Source organism: Geotrypetes seraphini, chromosome 7, assembly GCF_902459505.1.
Source record: "Geotrypetes seraphini chromosome 7, aGeoSer1.1, whole genome shotgun sequence".
Lineage (NCBI taxonomy): Eukaryota > Metazoa > Chordata > Amphibia > Gymnophiona > Dermophiidae > Geotrypetes > Geotrypetes seraphini.
In genome coordinates this window covers 72,853,970-72,874,718 of record NC_047090.1, presented here as the reverse complement: position 1 = coordinate 72,874,718, position 20,749 = coordinate 72,853,970, and the positions used below count along the sequence as shown (strand labels likewise).

General features: G+C 41.3%; 1 long non-coding RNA gene across 1 annotated transcript in view; it reads right to left on the bottom strand.

Moving 5' to 3' along the window:
* Window positions 1-1,716: 1,716 nt before the first annotated feature.
* The window catches only part of LOC117363469, a 59,931-nt gene continuing 40,898 nt past the window's right edge, over window positions 1,717-20,749 (bottom strand). Inside the window, exons 2-3 of the long non-coding RNA XR_004540066.1 lie at window positions 9,142-9,271; window positions 1,717-1,785 (exon numbers count right to left, since the gene is read on the bottom strand). This is a non-coding gene — a long non-coding RNA (uncharacterized LOC117363469). The remainder of the gene's footprint in view (window positions 1,786-9,141; window positions 9,272-20,749) is intronic.

Here is a 20,749-nt window from a genome sequence, read left to right as displayed (position 1 = left end):
GTGAGGAAGCAAAGGGTACTCCCTCACCGAGACTGCAATTATACCTCTATACAGAAGAGGGAGCAAGTTCACCAACATGGCAGTTAAAATATGCTCTAGCAGGTAGCACTAAACTGCCAGAAGAGTTACTGCTGAGTTAGGGGGGAGGGATGGGGGTTGGAACTCAGGCATGGAGGATTTCAAATGTCCTAGAGGGAAGACATTCAGGCAGAGGGCCTGAGGGAGAGACTTCCCTAGCTGTGGCCTGAGGAAGAACCCTGGGAAGGAGTGAAGAGTGTCAAAGTGATGGGGGATGTGTCCAAGTTTCTGAATTTCCAATTTTATTTAAAATTTGATAAACTGCCTAATCAAAATTCTAGGCGGTGTACAATATAAAATACAAATACAATACTTAAAAATATCAAATACCTAGTAACCTAGTAGACGACGGCAGATAAAGACCCGAATGGTCCATCCAGTCTGCCCAACCTGATTCAATTTAATTTTTTTTTTTCTTCTTCTTCTTCTTAGCTATTTCTGGCCAAGAATCCAAAGCTCTGCCTGGTACTGTGCTTAGGTTCCAACTACTGAAGTCTCCGTCAAAGCTCACTCCAGCCTATCTACACCATCCCATCCATTGAAGCCCTCCCCAGCCTATCCTCAACTAAATGGCCATATACAAACACAGACTGTGCAAGTCTGCCCAGTACTGGCCTTAGTTCTTCAATATTTACTATTATTTTCTGATTCTAGATCCTCTGTGTTCATCCCACACGATCGCATCAGAGGGAATGTGTTACCGAAATGGAGAGTGGCCTGCGAGGTTCGCTACAGCCGGCCGCAATCCTCAGCAGGCTGCTTTGAAGAGGAGCAGCAGCGGTGGTAGCGGTTTGTGCCGGTGGGCCAGAAGACACCAGGAATCTGGGATGGAGTGAGGGTAAGAACGGGAGCAATACAGGCAGTCAGAGGGCCATGGGGAGAGGGAAATAGGTCTGCTTTGGGGAGCTGTGCTGGGGGCCAGACAGCAATCATGTTTTGCTCTGGCAGGGGGGAGGAAACAGAAGGGGGCCATGGAGCAGGCAGGCATAGCACAACAGGGGGCCAGGGAGAGACACAGACAGAAAGAATGACAGACAGACAGGGAGCCAGAGAGACAGACAGAAAGAAAAACAGACAGCATTCAAGGAGAGAGAGACAAAGAAAAAAAGACAGCCATGGAGCCAGAGAGACAGACAGAAAGGAAAACAGATAGCATTCAAGGAGAGAGAGACAAAGAAAAAAAGACAGACAGCGACCAAGGAGAGAGAGAGAGAGAGAAAGACAGACAGACAGACATCTATTCTAGCACCTGTTAATGTAACGGGCTTAAAGACTAGTAAGTTAATAAAAGCACATTCAACTTACAAACATAAATAACCAACCATTTTCTCCCACCCAATGATTATTCAATAAAACACAGAAACATAGATTTTCCCAATAACCTTACCCTATTCAAATTAATAATATCCTCCTATCCTCCCCAAGTGTAAATACTCAAAGGTCAAAATTAGGATAGAAATATCCCCCCCTCCCACCCTTCCCTGGATGTGTACGAAAATAAACAAAAACTGACTCATAATCAAAGACCTACTATAGTGAAGTAATATAAGATGTCAACGGGTCCCAAACCAATTTAAATAAATTACTTTGCCCCAAACTATAAGCATTCATTTTTTCATACCTATATAGCTGGAGCACAGATACCAGAAAGGGAAATTTAGATGATCAGAATTCTTCCAATTTCGGGTAACCATCTGCATGGCTTATCTGCATGATAAGGAAAAGACAGCATTTATATCGATCCATAGGGGGCTTAACATGTAGTAATGCTCCATATATGATGATTCCAATATGTTGTTAATCTTACCCAGTAGTGTACCAAGGGGGGGGGGGGGGGCAGTCCGCCCCGGGTGCAGCCTTAGGGGGGGTGCATAGCCGGCCCGGTCCCTATCACGCTCCCACCCTCCCAGCGAGAGCAGAAAATCTCCCTACAGTAGCGTTGGCTGCTTCACGGCTTTCTTCTCCCTCTGCCGCGTCACTGATGTCATCAGTGACGCTTCACCGGCAGGAGAAAGCCGCAAAGCAGCCAACGCTACTGGAAGGAGGTTTGCTGCTCTCGCTAGGAGGGTCAGAAAGGTTCACTTGGGGGGGAGATAGGAGGGTCAGCGGGGGTTCGGCTGAGAGGGGGGAGAAGCAGTCTGCCTCGGTGCTCCAAGGCCTGGCGCCATTACCTTCTTCGGGCAGCAGCAGCTTTTACAATTCGCTGCTGTTGCTGGCTCTCAGGCCTTCCTCTCTGACGGGTCCTGCCTACTTCCTGTTTTCATGAAGACAGGACCCGACAGAGAGGAAGGCCTGAAGCGGGCAACAGCAGTGAATTGTGAATGCTGCTGCTGCCCGATGAAGTTCAGGACACCAGGCCTTGGGTGACAGAAGGAGGAAAGGGAGCAGAGGGGGAGAGAATTGGGGAGAATGTTGAAGGAAGATGGAGGGAATGAAAGGAAATGCCAGGGCTTGGAGGGAAGAAGAGACGCAAGGGCATGGAGGGAAGGAGGAAGGTATGCCAGATCATGGGAAAAGGAAGGGGGAAAGGAAGAAGGAGATGTCAGAGCATGGAGGGGGAGGGAGAGATGGAAGAAAAGGAAAGGAGAGAGATGCCGGAAATCAGGGAAGGGATGATGCCAGACTGTGAGGTGGGAAGGAAAGAAAGGAGAAGAGGGAGATGCCAGAGCATAGGGGAGGGGGTGGTGAAAGAGAGAGAAAAACGGAAAGGTGACAGAGTTAAAATCAATCATGTACAAAGGAGAGAAGGGGCACGGGATAGATAGTTTATGGAAGGAGCATAGAAAGAGGGAAGATGCCATATGGAAGAGAGAGAGAGAGGGTGCACACTGGATAGAAAGAGCACAGAGGGCAGTATATGGAAGGGGCGAGATAGAGGGTGAGCAGTAGATGGAAGGGGAAGAGAGAGGGAAACAGACACTGAATGGAAGTGTGGGGAAGAGGAAGGACAGCTGCTGAATAGAAGTGTGAAGGAAAGGGGGAGCATATGTTGGAAGGAAGTGGGGAGGAGAAAGAAAAAAAGGGCACATGCAGGATTGAGGGAAGAGGATAGAGTTAGTTAATAGGTGAGGGAAAGAGGTGGCAAGCTATAGGTAGACACAGTGAAAGAGGGAAATTGAGGACTGAATAGTAAAAAAGAATTTAGACAGAGGCAGAAAATAAATTGAGAAGGAAGACCAGGGAAGAACAGGAGGAAGGGAGCGGAGAGAGAGATGCCAGAGCAGGGGGGAAGGAGAGGAGACATATACCAGATCAATGGGGGTGAAAGGAGAGATGGAAGGGGGAGGCATACAGTTTCTGGAAGGGGCATAGAAGGAGAGAAGATGCCACATAGGGGAAGAGAGATGGCAGATAGTGGATGGAAGGAAGAGAGTAACAAGAAGATGAGGAAAGCAGAAACCAGAGAAGATAAAGGTAGAACAAAAATTTTCTATTTATTTATTGCTTTAGGATTTCTATTTATTTATTGCTTTAGGATGTGTCACTGTTTCTGTGGTATTGCATTGTATGCAGAGTCCAGCTTCTTGCTGGTTCAATTTAACCTTTGTCTATGTATTTCTATTTTATCCCCCCTTTTACAAAACTGTGGAGCATTTTTTAGAGCCAGCCGTGGTGGTAGCAGCTCTGATGCTCAGAATTCTATGAGCGTCAGAGCTGTTACCACCGTGGTTAAAATCCACACTACAGTTTTGTAAAAGGGGGAGGGGTAAGTTTGTGATGACATTCCATACTAGGCGAAGGTGTTTTCTGTGTTCGAAAGACATGGTTTTCTGTTAGGATTGACTGCAGGATTGATCTGTACTAGTCTGGCTTTAGTTTTACAATGGGTGTATTGCTGTTGTACTTCTCACTGCAGTATGTAAGATGCTGCCTTTTCCTAGGTACTCATGTGTGACGTGTGGCTTGTTACTAAAAATCATGTTTTTCATACAGATGGGGGGGTGCCAAAAAATGATGGGCCCCGGGTGTCACACATGCTAGGTACGCCACTGATCTTACCCCTATTGACCTCCAAAAGTTAAGTATCAAAGGACAATAGAACAACAGATGATCCAGTGTCCCAATGTCTAGATGACAGTGCCAGCATCTATTAGATTTAGAACTATCTAACCCGTGTAACCTAACCGGGGTCCAAAAAGATCTATGTAACAAGAAAAAACGTGTTTGTCTCATAGATGCTGTACATCTCATCTTTCAAGTCCAAATACGTGGCCATCAAGATGCAGGAACATGCTGCTTTATCTCAATGCTCCAAATGTCTCTGAGACTAGATTTTGTTTTTTTATTCAAGAAATCAGATATTAATTTATACCACCAGGCAGCCTGATGTCCTAAAAAATCTGTCTTGAAGGAAAGGACCTGCAAACTATAATGATTTTTTAAATTTTACCAATCAGGGAACCCCTTCTGAATGGCTTGCTTCAACTGCAACCACTTATAATTTTGAGACTTTAATTTTGAGACTTAGCAATACCAAATGTTTGTTGCAGTTGTGAAAAATCAAGCATTTTCCCATTTGATGTAACATCCTCTAGTGTACGTATACCTGCCTGCATCCATTGCTTCCAGAATATCCCAGACTTGCCAATTTGAATCTTGGAGTTTAGCCATAAAGATTGATAAATGGATGTCTCTACTGGAATATCTGTTAATTTGTTAATAAATTTCAAGTTTTCCAGGTATTAAATAAAATACTATTGTCCTTCACATATCTGGGTAATCCGATACTCAACACATGAAACAGTCGTAATGGGGACATCAATTGCCACTCTAAATATAACCAATCAGGGAGATTTTCCATGAGCTTGGGGAGGATCCAATACATACCCTGACGTAGTATATAGGCCTGATGATACCTATAAAAATTGGGAAAATTTACCCCACCCGCCGCAATTGTTTTTTGTAAAGATACTAAAGCAATTTGAGCAGTTTTACCCAGCCAAATAAATTTAGTAAGAATACAATTTAATTTCTTATAAAATGACCCCTGAAAATAAACTGGCAACATACCCATTTGGTAACAAACCACAGGCAAAATCATCATTTTAACCGTCTGGACTCTCCCCCACCAAGACAGATGTAATGGGTTCCATTGCTCACACATTTCTGAGACCTTTAGCAATAAGGATCTTTAATTTACTTTCATCGTTTCTTCCAATGTTTTCTGAAGCCAAATGCCTAAATATTTTATACCCTCTTCCTTCCAAAGAAAAGGGAATGTGCCAAATAATCCTTTTGGACAGTCTACATTTAGCAGAAGAACCTCTTATTTACTCCAATTTATTTTATATCCAGAAAATTTTCTGAATCTATTAATCAAATCTAGTAAATGTGGAATGGTAGTTTCAGGATTCTTCAAATGAAGCAAAATATCATCTGCATATGCAGAGACTTTATATTCCCGACCTGCATAAGGAATACCCTGTATCTCTTCTGCCTGTTGAATAGTCAATAATAAGGGTTTCAGTACAATGTCAAAAAGCAAAGGAGATAATGAACATCCTTGTCTAACGCCCCTCTCCAGATGAAAACATTCTGAAAAAGTATTATTAATATATATGGCTCCTTTTACTAAGGTGCATTAGGGCCTTAACGCGCGGAATAGCGCGTGCTAGACCTTAACGCCAGCATTGAGCTGGCGTTATTCTAGAAGCGTACTGTGCAATTTAGCAAGCGGTAATTTTGTGCATGCGCTAAAAACGCTAGCGCACCCTAGTAAAAGGAACCCATAGTCTGGCAAAAGGGGAACTATACAAGGTTTGAATCATTTGTATAAATCCAGAACCAATACCAAAACCAATCCATTGCTTGATACATGAAGGTCAATTCCACACAATCAAAGGCCTTCTCTGCATCCAAGGATGCAAGGTGAGTTTTCAGTCTGCTTTCAAACAAGGGAAGGGGGCTCGACGGAGAACCTCCATTATTTTTATTCTTTTATTTTCGTCAAACTCTCTCTGTGGCGTAAGCTCATTATATAGTTGTTTTTTTTATTACATAACAGAAAACTGGCAAGAATTTGTTATACTTACTCTCTTTTAGTTCATCAAGAGATGTTATCAGGGATTTCCATTTTACCATGGTCTAGTTTACCACAGGAGGCCGTAACCTGCAGGAACATACTGCAGATGAGTAATAGAGAATGCCATGGGGACAAATTTGTCCCCATCCCCGCAGGAACTCAATTTTCCTGTCCCCGCTCCTGTCCCATTCCTTTAAGCTCTGCTTTAACCACATAAGCCTTGAATACTTATGATTTTAAAGTGTTTGAGGCTTGTGCAGATGAGGACAGAGCTTGCAGGAATGAAGCAGGAACAGGAAAAGAACTCGCGGGGTGAGGATGGGAAAATGAATTCCAGAGGGGACAAATTTATCCCCGTGTCGTTCTCATTGAGTAAGTCCTGCATTAAGGGGCCCTTCTACTAAACTGTTGTAGAAAGTGGCCTTAATGTGCCTTTACATGGGTCTTTCCCGTGTGCCAAAGCCTTTTTTCCACAACAACAAATTCCGGATTTTCCATTATTTGAATTAATGGTCGTTCACTAAATGTTGAAATCAGTATGTGGCTAGTAAATAAAATTAGCATGTGAAAACTTACCAACAACTGTTTTGTATGTGGTAAGGGCTCATGTGTTAATCCTGGGCCAATCAGTTAGCACACAGTAATGTAGATGCACTGATTAACATAGAAACATAGAAAAATGGAGGTAGATAAAGACCGTATGACCTATCTAGTCTTGCCAAACATGCCATCCACTATCCCCTCCTCACCCTTAGAGATCCAGAGTACTTATCCCAAGCTGTTTTGAATTCAGATATACTTTTTGTCTCCACCACCACCAGGAGGCTGTTCCAAGCATTCACCTTTATGTGAAAAAGTATTTTCAAAGGTTACTTCTGAATCCCTCCCCTTTGACCTTCATGTGATGCCTCCTCATTCCAGAGTTTCCTTTCAAATGAAAGACATTTGCCTCATGCGCATTAATGCCCCATAGGTATTTAAACATCTCTATCATATCTCTCTTCTCTCGCATTTCCTCCAAAGTGTACATATTGAGATCTTTAAGTCTGTCTCTGTATGCCCTATGCTTAAGATCACTGACCATTTTAGTAGCCATCCTTTGGATCGACTCCATCCTGTTTATATCTTTTGAAGGTGCGGTCTCCAGAATTGTACACTGTATTCTAAATGGAGGTCTCACCAGAGTCTTATAAAGGGACATCGGTACCTCCTTTTTTTTTTTTTTTTAACTGACCATTCCTCTCCCTATACACCCAAGCATCCTTCTAGCTTTTGCCTTCATCTTTTCAACCTGCTTGGTCACCTTAAGATTATCACATACTTAAGTCCTACTTCTCTTTCATGTACAAAAGTACAGTATCATTCCCTCAGTTTTATGCAGCCCAAATGCATGACCATGCATTTCTTAACTGCCACATTTCGGACCATTCCTCAATGTTCCTTCCTCATGTTATTCACACAATCAGGGGTGTCTACTCCATTGCAAATTTTGATATCATCCACAAAGAGGCAAACCTTACCAGACAGCCCTATAGCAATATCACTTACAAAAATGTTAAAACGAACAGGCCCAAGAACTGAACCTTGAAGCACACCATGAAGGAGTTATAATATAATGTTCACTATATGATTGTCATGAATCTGAAGGAATTTAAAAGAAAACACAGATGCACTCAAAAGGTTTGTGGAATGTGTGAGGACAAAAAGACAGTACCAGATGTTGGCACCCTGAAGAAACTTTGAGAAGTACATGTTTTTGCAGACTTGCCTAAATATGAGAGCTGAAATACCATGGTAATAAATTTTCAGGGATGTCACCCCTGAATTTAAGCAGATAATTTCACAGAATAGGAGCAGTATAGGGAAAAAGACTAAGAAAGAATTTATTTAATTTGACCAGGGTAAAGAGAGCATGGCTGGTTGCACTGAGCCTGCATGTTTTACTCTGCTCCACACAGAGTCTAGCACTTAGGAGATATTTTTTGTTTTGAATGTGTAATTTTCTCTTATCACAATTCTAAAAAAACACTCTTGCATGCTTATATTAATTTGTATTCATCTTAAATTTTTGAATTAACAGAAAAAAAGCAAAAAAATAATTAAAAAATATTATTATTGATAAAAGACTCTATTTTAAGATTTTAGGAGAGAAGCACTTTATGGTCAAAAGCAGCACTGGTTAACCATTGGTAACATCCCTTTCCTTAGAGCAATCTCCATTGATTTCTACCCTCTGCCACCTTACACTCAGCTAGTTCCTGATTCAGTCCATCACTTTCGGTCCCATACCGAGGACACACAATTTATTAATTAGACGCCTGTGTGGAACACTGTCAAAGACTTTGCTAAAATCTAAATACACCACATCTATTACTCTCCCTGTAACTAATTCTGTGGTTACACAGTCAAAGAAATTGATCAGATTTGTCTGATAAGATCTGTCTCTAGTGAAATCATGTTGCCTTGGGTACTGCAATCCATTGGATTCCAGAAACTTCACTATTTTCTGTTTTAAAAGCGTTTCCATGAATTTACTTAGCACAGAAGTCAGACTTATAGGCCTGTAAGTTCCCTATCTCTTCCTAACTTCCAATTTTGTGGAGAGGGATTACATTCACCCTTTTCCATTCCTCCGGTACCACTCCAGACTGTAGAAAAGCATTGAAAAGATGAGCCACCACTTCTCTAAGTTCCTTTAGTATCCTTGGATGTACACCATATGGCCCTATCACCTTGTCAAAGAAATGCCTACTCTCCACCCCCCAACATGGCCTTTCTGCAAAAAATTTTAAATAATATATCTTTAGCATGCAATTTGCACACGCAGTTTGAAATTTTACCACAAGATGCCTGAGTTAATCCTGTGGTAAATCCTTTTAAACTGCAGTAAGCATGCACTGGTGCTTATCGCAACTTAGAAGGGCCCCCTAATCAATAAAGCATCCTGCGATCAAGACAAAGGTAGATGGTGGAAGGTCATCAAATAAATGATGAGTTAGAGGAAGTTATGATTTAGAGAAAGAGGGGAGGAGATTACTAACATTTTGATCCTTGATGGGTCATCATCAACCAAAAGAACTCAGATATTCCGGAACTCCAGAGATAGTTCTAAACCGTCTTCCATTTCTTCTGATTTACCTTCCAGGTTTTCTGGTCAGACAGAACAGCCACCTGTAATTATATATGTAGAAAAAGGAGCATAAGAAATGTGGAGAAAGATTTAAAAACTCTGCTTTGTTTCTCAATTTCTGCCCCCTCATCATCTGTTGCATGCATGCATTCTGATTAAAAATGAACTTTAATTGTTGTGCAACACTGCCATCACAAGAGACAAGGATTCTAAGCCAGAGGAAAAAAAACTCATGTAAGGAAAAATAATATAAAGAAAATTCTTTTAGATTTTAATCCCTTGTAAAATGGAAAAGCTAATTTTTTAAAAAAGTTATGAGTTCTATTATAGTTTATCTAGGGTGTTCATAGACTGATAAGAAAGCATACAAAATATGGCAATCCGTTTCACCTGCTCTTTAGAGAAATTTGGTAGGATTATTCCGTTATGTTCAGCTTCATTGGCTATTCATAAAAACTAGGACTTTCTTCAAACTGTGCTGTCTGATATATAAAATTATTAATGGAATGGCTCCACTTTATGTTTTCACTATATTCTAAATGTGCAATATTCCAATTTGGACAGAATTATGATGAAGGCAATGCACCATTTTAATAGCCTTCCTCTGGACCGACTGCATCCTGTTATATCTTTTTGAAGGTGCAATACACAATAATCTAAATGAGGTCTCACCAGAGCCTTATACAGGGGCATCAATACTTCCTTTTTCCTACTGGCCATACCCCTCCCTATGCAACCTAGCATCCTTCACTGTTGTCTTTTGGCCACCTTAAGATTATCACATACTATCACTCCCAAGTCCCACTCCTCTTCTGTGTACAAAATTTCTTCATTCTCTAAACTGTACCATTCCCTCGGGTTTTTGCAGCCCAAATGTATGACCATGCATTTCTTAGCATTAAATCTTAGCTGCCAAATTTCATACCATTCTTCAAGCTTTGCTAGGTCCTTCCTCATACCATCAGGAGTTTATCAAAAATAAGTATGTGAAAAAGATTTCATAACTATTTTTTTAATATAGTGATTTTCCCCACAGCAAAATTTCTTAAGAGTTTAATATGGAATTAATTTGCATCTCTAGCAAGCTTTCACACAAACGAGGCCACTGACCTGTGGAAAACTGTGCATTTACATCAGTTTAGATTCAGAAGTAATCTAAGGAAATATTTCTTTACAGAAAGGGAAGTATATCTGTGGAACAACCCTCTACTTGAGGCAGTAGAGACAAAGATGGTATCTGAAATTGTGATTTTAATCACTATGCCAGCATATTATTTCAATAAATAATCAATTTAAATTATAAAGTTAAATAAATTATTCTTCTGATGAAAAGTGCTCAGTGTCCTTTGCCTCCTGCACAGTCAGAACTGCTAAGAGAACAAATATGGGATCATCATGCCACCTTTCCGTCCCATCAGATGTACAATATTGTGCTGGTTATTTCTAATACACCACAAAACGCTACTAGTATACTCTATGCAAATTTAAAAATTCATAACACTTATCTGTTGTACCTTGATGAAGCTAGTAGTGTTGGAGAATGTGGCCTCTAAGCGGTCCAGCAGGATATATACTTTTTTATTTTCTTTTGCTTCTAAGTGATTCGTGCTGAAAGTGACATCAGTTTAGATACAGAAGTAATCTAAGGAAATATTTCTTTACAGAAAGGGAGGTATATCTGTGGAACAACCCTCTACTTGAAGCAGTAGAGACAAAGATGGTATCTGAAATTGTGAGACAAGCATGTAGGATCTCTGAGGGGGAGGAAAAGATAGTGAATGATATGGATGAGCCATATGGTCTTTATCTGCCATCATTTTCTCTGTTTCGTTGATTGCATTTTCAACTCACGTCACTTTCCATGTACTATTCTATAAGCTATATGTTCTGCTAAAGTTAAGCATGGTTTATAGAATGCCCAGGAACCACAACTAAATTTATGTGTGGCAATTTGCACCAACAAAATGTGGTACAAATGACTGCACCCAAATTTAGGAACAGATGCCCTTATTCTATAAATAAGTGCAGAACTTAAAGTACAACCCCAACAACTCATGACTTGCCCATCACTGCACCACCCTTTTTTGATTCAGGTATATAATTTAGTTATGGATCCCACACCTAAATTTATGCACATAGCTTATGATTAGCACCAATAATTGCTTGTTTTGTTAGGAAGCCAATTATTAGCTCTAATTGACTTGGTATTCAATTAAATTGCATTTACAATTGGTTTTACTGATATCGCACAGCTATGTCCTAGACATAAGGATATACTTATCAGAAAGTTAAACCTTAAGCATACTAATACACAAGCAGAAAGCCCTTATAATTTTCTGAATTATACTTTATTGAGTAAATATAGTGAACGTACTATGATAGGTAAAAACACGAAGACAGCAAATTGCCTAAGGTGCAGGCTGTGCCAAACCCTGTCACTAAAGAGAAGCCCAGTAAGAATGTCACTCAGGTTAAACATGAGGTTTCAAAAGTCAGAGATATCCCTGTAACAAAAACTTATTTGCCTTCAGGTGAGAAGCCTGTGAGTCAGCAATTTATTCCAAAGCCCAGTTTTTCCTGGTAAAGACCAGAGAGGGGGGTGGGGTAGAAACAATTACACCTAAGGACACACTGTGGAAAGCTTTAATAAAAGCAGGCAGGCTAATTAAGGAACAGCCAATGAGAACTCTAGCTATCCCTGCAGCTGTAAATAAACAGACGAGAGAACAGAAGCTAAAGAGGACCAGTTCCATTCCCAACAAAAGCTTCATTCCCGATACAGCACAGAAGTCACAGGACAGAAGCCTATTATCCTCAGGAAGTCATGCTACTGGAGTAACCAAAGCTAAGCCAGGACTTCTGGCAAGGATACTTTCCAAACCCAGCTCTATAGAAAGGTCTGGTCAGGATTTAACCCAAGCAGCAGGTGGGCAAGATATAAACCTAGTTTCTTTATCTGGGGAAAGTGATATTCAGCCAGACTGATGACATGAGTGAAGGGGAATGTGATACAATAAGCTTGTTGGGAGATGAAGAAATGCAGTGGGAGTCAGGGGACTAAAATAAGGAATGAATGTGGTATTAGTTTGAATGTGTATTAGTGTGAAATACTGAAGAGTAAATGCATAAAGTTTGGCAGAAAGCCACCATATTTTATGGACCTAAGACTCATGGGAGTTGTAATCAAGTTGCTGAATTGAAAGTGGAATTAAAAGGAAAAGTAATCCTGTGTCTGCAGTATAGATTGTGTTTGAAGCAATTTGCCTTTCATTTGTAACAAGAAGTTTATGCTTTCTTTTGAGACTGTTGTTTTGAATAAATCATTGCATGGTGGAAGCACTGGACTGAACTTGGTTACACTTGCTTCAACACCCCAGAGTTTGGGAATAAAAGTCTTTTATTTTTTACACGTGTGTTTTGTTTTTCCTTTTTGAGTTTGCAATCCCCTTGGCTACTCCAGTAAACTGATCAGCTGGTGCAGTGCTGAGGATTAGGGTCCAGCTGCCTGCTATCCCTACTCCCTGCCATAATACTCACAATTAGCAAGTTTCACAAAAGTTGGCAGCCTCTGGACACAGGCTTCTTGTTTTCAATCTGATGTAGAAATAGGGAGAAGATTGAAGAGCAGGGATGAGGAAAAGGCAGAACAATGAAGTATTGTAGGTACCAGGAAAGAAATGCAAACTATTCTTGCATGAGGCGAGATGCTTACAGAATGTGATGAATAGAGGTGTCACTGTCAGCCATGTGTAGCTGATGCAGGCAGGAGTACAAATGACCCAGAACAAAGGGACAGAGAGGAGCACCCAAGGCAAGGGGAGGGGGAGCAAGAGATAGACCAATAGAGACAGAACTTAGCCCCCAGGTAGCAGAAGAAAGGTCACACCTAGCTGACTTTGTCATGGCAAAGATATAGAAATGATCAGGAAGTGAGAAATGAGACAAAGAAGTACAAGCTTAGTTGAGAGGAAAAGGGAAATCTTGCCAGAGAAAGACCACTAGACACACAGTTTGTACAGGTGAGCAAGGGTGGCTGCAGCATGTGTGAGACTACATTGCCCACAATGCCTAGCTCACATATCCAGGCAAAAAGTAGCTACAGTAATAAAGTTCTGTGAAATTACTGAATTATATAAGGCATATCTTGGAGCCCTGATACAACCAGAGTAAGGCTGCTGGGGGCAGAACAATTTGGGAACATAGCCAAAATTGCACATGAAATTTTTAGCACTTTTTATAGAACTTGGGCATCAAGAATGACACAGGGACAAAATTGTCCCCATCCTCATGGGATCTATCTCAATCCCTGTTCCTGCCCCATCCCTGCAAGCTCTAACCTAATCTGTATAGAAAAAGTGGGTAAAAAGATGATCATAAACTATTATTTTATAATGATATTCCTATGTACTTCCTTATGATCGCTATAACTTACTGACAAAATCCTGACTTACCCAAAAGGTTCAACTAAATTTATACTGACAAACTTCCATATTTCATACACTATTCTCATCAAACATGTTTCTTATAATAGAGGGTGGCCATATCATATCGTAGGACATCAGATCATAGGACCTCTTATGACCTGGATGTCATTTCAAGTTCACATCCTAAAGCCTTGCTTTTAATCACTTATGCCCACTCCTCCTTCCCACCCCTTACAATTTATTTTTAAAAATATACCTAATCACTGGTCTCTAAGATAGAGCAACTTTGTTGCACTAAAAATTTTTCAAACATGAACCAAAAAAATATATAACGTACCAATTATTAATAAGCAACAATACTGCAATGTTTGAAAAACTGCTGGAGAAACAATTATATCACAAAGGATTCAAACATCCCTGCATGGAAAGGCAACACTTATCTTGGGTGGATCAAACCACACCAGCACCGATATAGATTCAAAACTGCTAACGTCCCCTTATATGTGGGCGATTCAATCCACAATGGATCTTCATTGGGGGGGGGAAGAAAAAAAGTCAATCAATTCATAAAACAAACTAACTAAAAATATTTTTTTATTGATACCACACGCAGAACAATATAGGGCTCCTTTTACTAAGCTGCGATAGCGGTTTTAGCGCACACTGAATTGCCACGTGCGCTAGACGCTAATGCCAGCATTGAGCTGGCGTTAGTTCTAGCTGCATAGCACGGGTTTAGCACGCGTGGCAATTCAGCGCACGCTAAAAACGCTATTGCAGCTTAGTAAAAGGAGCCCATAATGTTCACCCCAGAGCTTAACACCTGAAAACGATTCTTTTACTACTAAATATACCTTTGTTAAAAACACTGCCATCTTGTCTTGAACCCGTGCTAACTAGCATGCTATTTACTGAGAGACGACTTTTTGTTTCTTGACTATCCTGATCTGCACAAGCCTTGTACACTTATGATTTTAAAGTGTTTGAGGCTTGTACAGATGAGGACAAAACTTGCAGGGATATGGAAAGAGTTCGCAGGAATGGGACGGGGATGCATATCAATTCTGTGGGGACAAATTTGTACCTGTATTATTCTCTACTTGGGGAGAATATAGAAAGTTTTGTTAAAGCAGAGATAAAAGCACATTGCATAAATTGTGTAAGGAGTGGTATCAATGGTTGTTCCATGTGGTACAGCTCCAAGTGTGACACCACAGATTTATAGATCTTTATAGAAACAGAGACAAAAGTGCATACTGAAATTAAATGCATTGATTTAAAACTTAAATCCTTGTTTGGAGTGTTGTGACCCATTCTATAATCTGTAGCCTATCGTTAAAATCATTCATAGTACCTCAAGACTGGAGGGTGGCCATTATAACATCAATATTTTTAAAAGGGTTCCAGGGGTGATCTGGGAAATTACAGACCAAAAAGGCTGACTTCAGTACTTGGCAAGATAGTTGAAACTATTGCAAAGAATAAATTTGTGGAACATGTAGACGAACATGGTTTAATTGGATAGAGTCAGCATAGAGCGAAGGGAGGTCTCATCTCACCAATTCGCTTCATTTCTTTGAAGGTATGAATAAACATGTGGATGAAAGTGAGCCAGCTGATAAGTTACTCCCACCATAAATCCTGACTGCCTCGAGTTTGCCCAAACTCATCCGCGTCTTGTTTTTCACCATGCTGCTTCTTAAATTTTATGCCATTACGAACGTTCCACCTTTCTAGTCATCCGTTTGTTGCTTTGAAGTCTTCTATGCCCAGTTCTTCGGATAGCTGTGCTGCTTTCTCCATCAGAGGCCCACTGATTGGCAGTTGACGACTTCTAGCTTCAGGAAACCATTGCCAGCAACGCCTGTTCAACGTCTCCAGCCTTCCCAATTCTTTTCCGTTTCCTGGTAGGATTGCTTTTTTTTTTTTTTAACCAATCTTTCAATATGGCTTGCTTTTTTTTGTGAATCCGAGAAATCTGTCTAGGATGAATGCTGTAATGTTTTGCAATAGAGACCTGACTCTCCCGTTGGTCAAGTCTCTTTAGACATCGACACGTTCATCCAAAGAAAGGTTTTTCTCCACGAGTCGCCAAGGTGCAATTTTGAAAGTTCAAACACCTGGCCAGGCCTAGACTGCTGATCCAAAACACGTAGGTCATCAACGTGAGAACATGATTGCTTTTAACTGGAATGAATGTGACGTGAACGCATAGAGGTGGGACCTATAACATCAGTGCTTATCAGAATTGCAATTATCCATAGTTTATGTCCATTGACTTTAATGTAAAAAAAAACGGGACCGTGGTGGTAGGCTGCGGATAACTGAAGTGTGCGCTTGACTGACTTTCACTTAAGAGAATTGACTGTAGCACAGAATATGCCCACTGTCCACCCCCAATTCCTCCCCCATTTGGCGGCTAAATAAAATAAAGAACTTTAACAAAACTGTGCTACTAATTAGTGGCTTGCTAAACATGCAGAAGCCCATTTCTAGTCCACTGGGCTTCTTTATGTTCAGAGCACTGCTAATCATTTGCGCAACATTCGGTAAAAGGATACCGATTGTTATTATTTTGGTTGTTTAGCATTTGGGGAGCATGTGCCGATCCCAAAATTGCTGCATAACACCTGAGCGTGCCCCACAATAAGGCCTTTTGTGTAGCACTAAGCACGCAGCTTGGTATAAGGGCCCCATTATGACTAATCTAGTCAGAGGAAAAATATTTGGATTCCTTAGCCACCTCTAAGAGCATATGTCCCTCTAGTAGAGAATAAAAAATAAATAAATAAATAAATGAGACAATGAATAATTTTGTCAATATGCAAATTTAGGGCCAGATTTACTAACTTGCAAAAATATTTGCAGATTATTGTCTGTTCAGTGAAATCTAAATGCAAATGGGCTCTTGGCTGATTTACATCCTTAGAAAAAACTGCTCATATTTTTCACATTCCAGGCTATAGCAATGCAATGAGATATTTTTTTTTAAGGAGCCTTTACGCAACAGGGCCTAGTAGCCTGAACTCGAGGTTACCTGGAGCCCATGTCCCTGTGGGTCCTGTGCTCCTTCTTCATTCCAGTTAGGGACTAAAATGATATAAACCCCTCCCCCCAAGCCTCACCCCTTACCAACATTAAACTGAGGTGATGGCCTGCCCCATCTCTACATTAGATTGATTGTGAGCCCACGAGGTAGAGAGGGAAAATGTTTCAAGTACCTGTATGAAACCACTTTGAATGGTCAGAGTGGTCAGATCCTCAAATTAAAGATACTAAGGGACAGAGCTTTGAGGAGGTTAAAATATTTATTTCCCAGTTGAGATTGGGTGGGGGAAGTGGGGAGGGCATTGTTTTCTTTGGGCCATTATGGATTTGAGGTTCTGCCTGGAGGAGGGGATCTTGGGGTCTATTTTATTTATTTAAAACATTTATATCCCGCATATCATAAAACCATGCGGGTTACAAAATAACATTCATAAAAAGTTTACATAAACATGGCATACTTTAAATTACTTAATATAATGTCTTCCAAAATTCAAAAACTAAAAACAATAAAACAGTTCTCTAAACCTAAAAAGCCTTTTGAAACAAGTAGGCCTTTAAACTCTTGCAAAAAGATAAAAAGGTAGAGATCAGATGAACAGTGTCTGGGACAGTATTCCATAATTGGGGGCTTACCACACCATTTTTTAAAAAAATTTTATTTTATTTATTCAATTTTTCTATACCGTTCTCCCAGGGGAGTTCAGAATGGTTTACATGAATTTATTCAGATACTCAAGCATTTTTCCCTGTCTGTCCCGGTGGGCTCACAATCTACCTAATGTACCTGGGGCAATGGGTGGATTAAGTGACTTGCCCAGGGTCACAAGGAGCAGCGTGGGTTTGAACCCACAACCCCAGGGTGCTGAGGCTGTAGCTTTAACCACTGCGCCACACACTCCCCTCTATGTAATGGGCACTTTTTTGTGGAAAAATTACTACAGATGAGCTGTACTTATTTGTTCAGCAAAAACAGGTTTTTTTTTTTACATTTTTCTACATAAATGAACCTTAGCAAAGTCTGTATGCTTGCACAAAGCATAAGGGATGCAGGGATACTTAAATTGCGCTCCATAGGTTAACTCCCCTGCTGACACTTGAACCTGGGATTTCATGCGCTGAATGCCTTTTGAGTTGCCTCAAAAATAGTGCTTCTCTCATGTGTGCACAATTCAGTTCTCTTTAAGGTGAAACTGAGACCATAAGACGCACCCCCATGCAGAGGAGGAAAAAAGCAAGGAAAAAAATTTTCTCCTCTACAGGGGGGTTGGTCTGGTGCTGGGAAGCCCGAAGGAGCCCGCCCGCCCGCAGTCCCCCGGTATCTGACATCAGCCAATCACTGATTGGCGCGGGACCAGGCGGGAAGTTCTGTCGTGTCGTTCTGCTACCAAAGCCACCACCACAACTTTAAAAAGGTACCGGGGGTGGAGGGGGTAAGGTGTATTCGCTCCATAAGACACACCCACTTTTCCACCCCTTTTTAGGGGTGGAAAAAGTGTGTCTTATGGAGCGAAAAATATGGTATTCAGTTTTATAGACACGATGTAAAGGTTCATTTAGTCAGTTCCACAGCTTTTTTCAAACAAATATGTTTCAGTGCCACTGCACTAATCTTAATCACTGCTTTTATGAGAAGGAAACCTTAGAGAAATAAACCAAATGGTCTAACCAATAGGAAGAAATCTGAGTACACCTTGCTGCTGACTGCTTCCCCTTGCCCTGGTGCTCAGACACCAATGTACATACATTTTACTATTGGGTAGAAGGCAATTTTCAGCTCAAAAAAGTTACGAAAATTGTTCCTCACTTTGTTTTTTTCAGAGGCTTCAAAGAAAAGCCAATATCATTTTAAGCTGCTTTAATTAATTTGTAAAACAATGCTACACTTAAATCTGGATTTATATCTTAGACGTACCATCAGAAAAGCCTCACACTTTTGGCTTTCAACCTCACTCCTTGGTACGGTAAATCTCACTCTTTGGGGTGGTTCACCCTTGGCACCTCTGTGACTGTGATGTACCGTAATCATCTGTTTCTTTATCGACAGTCAGAGAACAGGAGTCTTAGTAAATCATTTTCTGAAGAAGCTAGTGCGGATCTGGAAGTTCACTGGGGAAAATACTGGAGGGATGAGGAAGAAGCATCAAGGTCTCAGCTCCGAGATTTAATTTAAATTTATAGATGTATGTCCTATGCACCCGTGCCACTACCCCCTCCCCCCCCCCCCCCCGGACCATGTGCATCCACTCCCTTCTTGAAAGCCTCCCCCCAGAAGATCCCTTCTGTCACAAAGAGCATCCATCTCCCTTTCCAAAAAAACCCTTCTCCCTCTGTAAGGGGTGGAAATTTGGCAGGAGGTGATAGAGTGAACAAGTCATATAGGATGCAATTATAGCTTACCATGGGCCTGGTGCTTGACTTTGCATCACAGCAAACATTTACATATGAAGCAGACTTTGACCAAAAGTGTACTGTCACACAGTGTGCTTATGTGTGCATAAATGCCAAAATTCCACCTAAGCACTGTTCTCTTAGGCTTCCGTGGCTGGTGTTATGATTGTTGCTGGTTTTCGGGTCTCTCCGCGTCTGGGTAGGTAGAACTGACGTTTCAGCCATCATGCTGTGGCTTTCATCAGACCAACAGACCTCCCTGTTCTCAATCAGATCAGCCAATCCACTATATATATAAAGACAAACTGCAGACCTCACAGCATACCCTGAAAAAAGCCATAGCATGATGGCTGAAACGTTGGTTCTACCTACCCAGACATGGAGAGACCCGGAAAACAGCAACAATCTCCATCTAAGCACTATTCTGAATAAAAGCTGCTTAACTTATATAACAAATGTTTGCAAGGGTGTGTTTGCAGGGTGAAGAATGGCTGGGATTCAAACTTACATACATATGTGCATATTTAATATTTTTTCCATTCATTTTTCATATATACACACACAATATGATCTTATGAACATATAATGGTAATGGTTAACCACAAAATTAAGATACACAAAGCACACTGTATGCTTCTCAACATTCATTCCTACCAGAACACAGATAACCCCTGTGCAAATACGGGATCAAAAACTCAAAGTACTAATATATTTTTAAAAAACACCCTAAGATTCAAGATTCTGCATGCAGTACAACCCCCAGAGAAAAAGAAACAAATGTATTTCTTCCTGAGCAGTGCAAAAGATAGACAGCAGTTTAAAATGCTCAAAATTGACACAATTCAAACACTAACTTGAAAATAAAATCCTTCCCCCTACCTTTGATGCCTCCCTCCCTCCATGCTGTGCCTCACCTTCTGGCCGGCCCCAACCTGGCCGTTTTAGGCGGCCCACGGTCCTATGCCCCCTGGTGTTATCTTGTGGCCGGCTCCCTCCTCCTCACGAAGCCGTGTGCAGCGGCTCCTCGTGCGTCCTGCACCTGAACCGGAAGACTTCTCTCCGACATCGCAACGTCAGAGGGAATGCTTCTGGATGAGGTGTTGGATGTGCGAGGGGCCACTGCACGCGGCTCTGTGCACACTACGGCTGTGAGGAGGAGGGAGCCGGCCACAAGGTAACACTGGGGGCATCGGACTGTGGGTCACATAAAACGATCAGGCGGGCCGGATTTGGCCCGCGGGCCTTGAGTTTGACACCTGTGCTTTATAGAATAGGCTCCTCTTTTGGGGTTCCTTTTACAAAGCAGTGCTACTGATGAGCATGCGCTGAACGTGAAGAAGCTCATGGAAACTGAGCGGGTTTCTTCGCATTCAGCGTGCCACTTATTGGCAAAAGAAGCCCTTAATGTTTTTGTACATTGCCAAGCATTTTAGCTCATATTCTGTAAACACCACCATAAGTTAGGTGCCAGTAAGCACCTAGATCGCATTTACAGCGGCGACTAAGGATGCCTAAAGTTGAAGCAGGCACGACTAACACCGGAAACAACCTCAGGCGCCACTGTAGACGCGATTCATGTCATACATAGGCACCGGAAATGTAGGCCTCAAACACTGGCCTACATTTACGGCGCCTATGTTTGAAGCAGCTGCGATACTA